The sequence below is a fragment of the Primulina tabacum genome, chromosome 9 (assembly GCF_025594145.1).
Source record: "Primulina tabacum isolate GXHZ01 chromosome 9, ASM2559414v2, whole genome shotgun sequence".
Lineage (NCBI taxonomy): Eukaryota > Viridiplantae > Streptophyta > Magnoliopsida > Lamiales > Gesneriaceae > Primulina > Primulina tabacum.
In genome coordinates, this window is record NC_134558.1 from 28227224 (window position 1) to 28235327 (window position 8104).

Below are 8104 nucleotides of genomic sequence, written 5' to 3' on the forward strand. Positions count from 1 at the left end.
TAACTCATTTGCTTGTAGGCCAAAACATGTCAGATCATTTAGGTCGCTGGTTGGGACATACTGATCTGCCATTTTTTTTTTTTAAAAAAATAAACCTTTCACTAATCATTAAGAATTAACATTTCTATTAATTATTAAAAAATTATTCTATGAAATTATGGCTGTATCTGTCTGCATCTGAGCACTTTGTTAGCATATTACTGGTCTGGGGGAAGGATTCTACCAAAATCCTGTCTGTTATGTCAGTGAATTATTTCATTTTTATATATAAACAAAAGTTGTAAACAATATAGATAGATTATTCAAGTTAAATGATATTTTTTAGAATATTTTGTCACCGAAAAGATTTGGCTTTGTCTACACCTTTTTATGTTTCTAAAATCAAACTTATCAAAGTTTCATACTTTTGTCGCGTTTTCGATTGTTATTCACGAAGATTGTCAAAAATGAGTTCTTTGAAAGTTCTCTTTAAATTAAATGTTTCTCTGTGTTTTTTGTTACTAAATCACATCGTTTAGGAGTGAATATCACGTTGTTTGTTTCAAAGTTTAAAGATCGGGGTTAATAAAATCTTGTCGTTCATTGAATTGACGAGATGACTGAGTCTAGTTAGTGTTTGCCTTTCATGCATAAACGGATTCGCATCACTTATGCTTCATGTTTATGGTCTTACGTTCATGCTTATGTTCATGTTAATGCTAAGAAAATTTATGTTCTATCCATATGCTTAGTTAGTTTGTATTTTTATTATATATTCGAACAGTTCTCACTTGCTGAGTATTTCCCAAAATACTCATCCCTTACTTTTCTTCTCTCAGATGATAATGAGGACCAGATAGACGAGGAGGAACAAAAACTATTCTGGGGATGGTTAAGATTTAGATCGTTATTTCATTTATATTATTTGAACTAAATTTAGTAATGTACACGTCTGCAAGTTCCTAATTCAGTAGTAAAAAAACCATTATTTTTTTTATGTAAGAGACTGGTTTTGGATCTATCCTACGAAGCTTGTTGTTTTATAATTATGTGATTGTTAAACAACGTCGGAAGTCGTTACGCCTCGATCTTGGGGCATGACACTTTTGACAACCTCAGAACTATGATTCTCAAGGAAATAAGCATCATCAGCACACAATATCTCACTCTAACTTCTTATCAACTCAAGTTGAAGCATCAAAATGTTGATATGAATGTTGAACTATTTAGATAGATGACCTATCTAAATAATCATATGGACCAGCGGATAGATCATCTTCAAACCACCATTGACAAACAATTGCAAGAGATTCTTGTGTTAATGCACCCTGGTGATTCCATAAAAGAGGAAAATATTCACTACAAAAGTTGGAAGAGCAGAAAAGGTGAGCTGAGATAGCTAAATATGAAGAATATAAACGGGCTGATGAAAGAAGAAGGCATAAGGAAAAGATGAAGAGGAAGTAATGGTGGTGGCAACTCGATTCCGCATATATAGGTTTTTCAATTTATTTTGTAGATGTAATAGGTTGTTACTTTTTATGTACTGTATCAATGTTTCTCATTATCTCAACGGAAAATACTTTTCAATTCGTTTCCTATCTGCCTTAATTGTTATCTGTAATATTTGTATCTAGTTTTGCAACATGGTTTTTTCATCGCCCAAAAAGAGAAATTGTTGGAATATAAATCGCCCTGATTTTTTATAATGAGAATAACAACATCGAGTTGTTTTAGGAGTCCAGCTGCTGTTTTCTTTGTATTTTTGAGACTCGCAACCACAAGATCAACTCAGATTGCTCAACATAATATCAAGCTCAAGTTGTTGACAAAAGATTATCACTTGTATCTGTTTCAAACCAGACCATCTTAGATACATTTGAAGTCTGACCGTTAAACTCTAAAAGGTCAAATATTAATAGATCAAGATGGACAGTCCAAGTCATGAAATTCAATTACTATCAAATAAAGTGACAAGCACAATATCCTACCGACTTCTAATTGACAAAATGTTTCCAAAAATATCAAAAAATGATTTGACTATTTGAATACTTCAAACGTGTAAGAAAATACTTGAGTTTCAAATAATATTAAGTGACTTTTGATGGTGTCATCTGTGAAGTTAAAGTGTTGTACTTAAATTGGTAGAAAGAGTATCTAATCAGAGTCTACCAATACATTATTTTACTCCTTAAATACTCATATCCAATTATTTGAGGATGTCAAAATATATATTGAAGTTAATATTGAGTGGCACTGATGATGACATTCTTGAAGTAAAAATATGATACCTAAATTAATACAAATAAGACATAATTCGAGTCCACAAATACTTGATTTTACCCTTTAAATACTCAAATTCAATTATTTGAGGATGTCAAAATATATAGTTTGAAGTTAATATTGAGTGGCCTTTGATGATGAGATTTGTGAATTAAAAATTTGGTACATAAATTGTTACAAATAGTAAATAATTCGATCTCACATATACTTGATTTTTACCTTTTAAGACTCAATTTTGATTATTTTGGATATACAAAAATATAATTTCAAGTAATATTGAGTGACTTTTGCTATTTCATTTGTGAAGTTAAAATGTGATACCTAAATTGATATAAAAATATTAATTCGAGTCATAAATACTTGATTTTACTCCCTAAATACAAAAATTCAATTAATTTTTTTTATGTCAAAATATATAGTTTGAAGATAATATTGAGTGACATTTTATGATGACATTCGTACAGTAAAAATGTGATACCTAAGTTAATACAAATAATACATAACTCAAGTTCAGAAATACTTGATTTTACCTTTTAAAGACTCAAATTTGATTATTTGATGATGTCAAAAATATAGTTTGAAGTTAATATTTTCTATGACGTTATTCGTGAAGTAAAAAACGTGATACTTGAATTGGTACAAGGAAAACTTAATTCTAGTTACAAAAATTTGATTTTATCATAGACTCATATCCGATTACTCGGGGATGTTAAAATATATAGTTTGAATTTAATATTGAGTGACATTTGATAATGACATTCGTGAAGTAAAATGTGATAATTTAATAATAATCGTAGCGTCTACTAATTTAAAATACTACGATTTTTTTGAAAGCTAATACACGAAAATCCCATTTAAATGTATGCATGCAGCAGCACTGCTGAAAAATATGCCTTATAAAAAAAATAATCGTAAACAATCGTCCAATAAAATATTGCAGTTTAAAAATTTGCCAACACGGCCATTATAATGTGCATAAAAATAAAACATGTAAAAAAATCCTCGAAAGACATCAACAAATCATAACGAAAGTATAAACTGATCATGTCTACTCAAAACTCATAAAAACATGATGTGCGGAAAAAATATGGTCCTCAGGTCCTATGCGCACATCCAGCCCTGCCTAATCAGAATTCGGCACCTCCAGCCTCCTCATCGATATGCTCACCTGCATCATTCACACCTAGTGATTCTAAAAACTCAACACACCTGAATCGTTAATAACAAGTTGTAGGACTAAATGCTTGCCGATTTACCAAAAGCTATAGCTGGTGGTAATGGTGCAACTCAAATCTTTTAAACCGCAGAGCAGCTCAAGCACCACGGTTCGATCACTCTACCAAGCAGGGACAATTATATTGCACCCAACAATCTCCCTCCTAATAATTGCACTCCTTGCAATCAATGGGAATCGAAACCGTGACCTTGGCTCTAATACCAATTGTAGGACCGGTTAAGGGTGAAAGAGTATTTAGAAGAGGGGGTTGAATAAACACTCACAATTTTCAAAACCTTTTCGATTGATGAGTCAGTTTAATGATAAACTGATACTCGGGAATCTTGTAAGTCAATATAAATCAGTTAACAAATAGTTGTGCGGAAATAAACTGACTGATAGATAGAATAAAAACTGACTCATCAGTCGAAAATGTTTTGAAAATTGTAAGTTGTGCAGAAATAAACTGACTGATAAATAGAATAAAAACTGAAATAATAAGACACATGATTTTTGGATGTTCGGAGATTTCAAACACTCCTACGTCACCCTTCTATCTCAAGGATATGATATACACTAAAAGACTTTGATCGATACAAACACTTGTACAGATCCACTTCAGTTTTGGATTTAACAATGCCAAACTGAAACTCTTAGTTACAAACTAGTTTTCAGAACTCAATAGAACTGAATATATCTAACACAAATGATCTCTTCTAGATCGAGTAATACAATTTGTGTTGAAAGCTCGAATTATAGCCTAGCAGCTATGAATGTATACAATAAGCGTGAGCTTTTCTGTTTACAAAAATTTCAGCAGAGTAACTGAATAGATTTCGAGTGCTCAAGAATTCAGATGTTCAATGATTCAGTAGTTCGAGAGCTCTCTTCAGTTGCTCTTCTCTGCTATTTATAGGCTTCCCTCCAACGGTAATATTAAATACAATTTGAACCTTTCTATCCGTTGCATGCCACGTCAACATTCTTCTGACAGTCGTACACTGCAGCTTTTCTATAATGCGGTGATCCCACTACTTGTTTCAGTCAGTTTTGTCGGTTGAATGTCTTAACTGATGACGTGTATAATTGAGGGATCAGCTGATAGAATGTAGTTGAGAAGCTCACAACTGTTTGTAGTAACTGATCAGTCAGTTGTCTGCGTAGTTCAGTTGCTGATTCAGTTGCCTTCGAAAGTCAGCGTGTTTTTCTTCAGTTAATGGCAATATGTTTTAGATCAGTTATCTTTCTTTTTAGATCATTTAGACGCTCAGTTTTTCAAATATCCGAAATTCAGTTTCCAACACAAGTACATATACATAACATGAAACAATGAAAAGTACAGTAATAAAAATACGGTTCATGATCTTTAAAGCGTAAACGTAAATATAATAAAGCATATGTGTCAAAACATATCTTACATAACATCATATACATGTTCATTTCTTTTATATGAATTTCGTTCATTAGTTTTGACTTTCGTATCATCATGTCAGTCGATGGATCCATCTACATGTAACCATGGTACCCGGCGGCGAGGGCATCAGCGACAGCATTACCCGTTCACTGAGCCCTGGCCTTAAATGTCATCGTGTTAACGTGTTAGTCACAACCAAATCTCATCTTTCAAATCATGACATCATAATCATTACTTAATAAAATCGTGCATATACGTAAAAAAATTTAAAATCAAGCATGCAACATATTTTCGTAATTTCATAAAAATCATATACGTGATACATAACACTAAAAACATGATAAACTTGTTCTCAGGGCGCTGCCAGGACTAAAAACTCGACTCGGGTGCAAAATGACAATTTTACCCCTGGAAACCCAAAATGACCATTTTACCCTGGACCTCAAAATTTCGACCCGAAGTTTACCATACTCCTTAAAACACCTCAAAAGATATTTAAAAGTATTTCTTAGACGTAAAATCGAGCCCATTATAAAACTTAATCGATTCGTTTTAAAACCTGGACCGGGGTCAATCGACCCGAAACTTAACAAAATTTTCCCAAAATTTTACCACACATTAAACACACCCTACCAACCCTAAAACCACATGTTCCAGTCCACTATGACCCACAAAAACAAGGCCAAAAGCTGCTGGAATGTTTTTGCACCCTACATCTTCGACCCCAATGGACCAACCTCGCAATTTACCGACCTTAGGCCCTACCGACTCGGACCAGCCTTGAAGGCCCTTTCTAGCCCACCTTAGGACCCTACTGGACCAACATAAGCTAAGTTCCCAGCCCCATTCATGATGCACGACGCACGACGCACGCTTGCTATTTCCCGAAGCCGCACCACCCGAGCTAAATCTCCCTTCACGCGATCGGCCGGCTCCATGGTTGGTTCCAGCGGCGGTCGAGCCTCTCTGGGCCATGTTTCAGACCCACCAGGGTCTGGTCCATGGCTTGGTTCAGCTCTTGCACCTCCTGCTCCACCCCTTACCCGATCCACAATCAAAATGAGCCAACCCCTCAACACAACACCCCTTGGCTCTTAGCTTGACACGCCTACCCTCGACTCCAGCCTTATGAAAGCCCTTTACCCTCATGCATAGCCCTTTAGCCTCGACAACACGGCAGCCCCTTGCACGAAATTCATGAAAGTGTGAGTTATGCACAAGAAGAAATCGTTTTCATGAACCTTCAAAGCAAAAACGTAACAATCATGCAAGGATTATTTAGCTTCATATACGTCACACATAACAGCAAGTATATAGCGTGAATGATGCAAAAATAAAGATACATGTCTTGCCTTGATGTATAGATGCTCAAAAACTCGAAAAAAACGCGCGTCGGAGAAGCACTGAAGGAGCGGGAACAAAGCTTGTTTAATAGAAAAATGGAGGGGGCCGACTTGCATAAAGTTGCTGCTGGTTTTTCACGTGGGAGGGCTGCTGAAGGAGTGTGAGGGGCGGATACTTTAAACAAATTAGGTTTAGGGTTGGTTTAGGGTGTATTTAAGTAGACTACAATCCACTAATGAGCCCTTAATTATATTTTAAAAAGTTTAAAAAGGGTCTTGAGCCCATTAAGCAATAAAACCAACCAAACAAGTCCAAAAACACCCTCGAAAAATATTTTGTTTAGGTACGTTTTTGAAAATATTGCCCGAACCCTCAAAAAGTCCCCGATTCGAAAAAATTTGCGTACCAGTTAAAAATACAACCCGGCGAGTAGAAATGCCCAACAAGGACCACTTTACGAAAAACACCCTTAAAACACTTCATATTAATTAATTAAAGTTAATCATTCAATAAAAAAAATTATTAATTTTTTCTCCGGTCTTCGTTCCTCGCTAGAGCGCGAAATGCAACTTAAAAACTCTAATGCATGAAACTTTACAAATAATCGTGACATAACCCTACCCATGCAATAATCATGCATGGAATGCATACAAATCAATAAACACATAATTTAAATAAAAACCATAGATTGCATGCATTTAGGTTACGTAAATTTAAATTTCCTGAACCTTACTGTTGTAACATTTCATGTTCGCAATTTTGATTTTGATGTCAGCAAAACTTGTTATTTTGTTTCTAATGATTTAACTAAGTGCGCAGGAAGCTGGAACTGATCAGACTTCAAAGTGATCAATTAAACGAGCCAAAACTGAAGCTATCAAGATGCAAACTGAAAACATCAACTGATCGACCAAACTGAATCAGCTCAACTGATAAATTAAAGAACGGTTCAACTGATTGTCCAGCTGATAGGTGATTTAGCAGAAGATCTTCAGAAGCCCGATCAGCTGATGAAGAGTTCAACTGATGAAGAACACAGCTGACCAGTTCAACTGAAAGAGTGAAATCAATTTAACTGACGAGTCAACTGATTTCACCAGCCCAACTGAAGATCAGTTCAGATGACCAGTTAGGAACATCAGTTAGAAATCAGTTAGTTGCAGATCAAGACAAGCTTATCTAAGTGGATTCCAGCTACGCACAAAGATATAAAAGCATCTGTACGATTAAAGGTACAATAATGGACGTTGCAGCAAAGATTAAAGCCGAGAGATTCCTGAAGGCATGTCAGAAAAGTCAAGACACATATACCAAGGAACGCATTTAAGATGCAACGATCACTTGTGATGAGTCCTGGTGTACGGTCATCGTGCTGCTATAAATACAGACCAAGACCATCAGCAATACAAGTGAGAGAATGAGAAAAACAACAAGTGTGTGAAGATACACAAAAAGGGCACGCATATTGCATATCTGCTTACAAAAAGCAATCGGCCCAGAGGGAATACTTCATCGTGTTATCAACTTAGATTATAAGTATATTTCCCTCAGTATGTGAGAACACTTTCGGGTGGTTTTCAGTGATCAGTTCTCACATACACCCACACCACCAAACAAATACAGTCTTGCACAAAGACAATAAACTTGTGTATGTTGTCTTTGACACACAGACATTAAACAAGTGTTGACTGGAAGGTGCTGCCTTCAGTCTAGTCTAGGAGTTCGGTTAGGCAGTGGGTAATTGCTAAGCTGGGTGGGTTTGTAAAAGTAGTTGTATAAATCAAAGTCTTCTAATGGATCCTATCCGAGATGGTAGAAGGGGTGACGTAGGAGCAGTTGAAGTCTCCGAACATCTATAAACATATCTT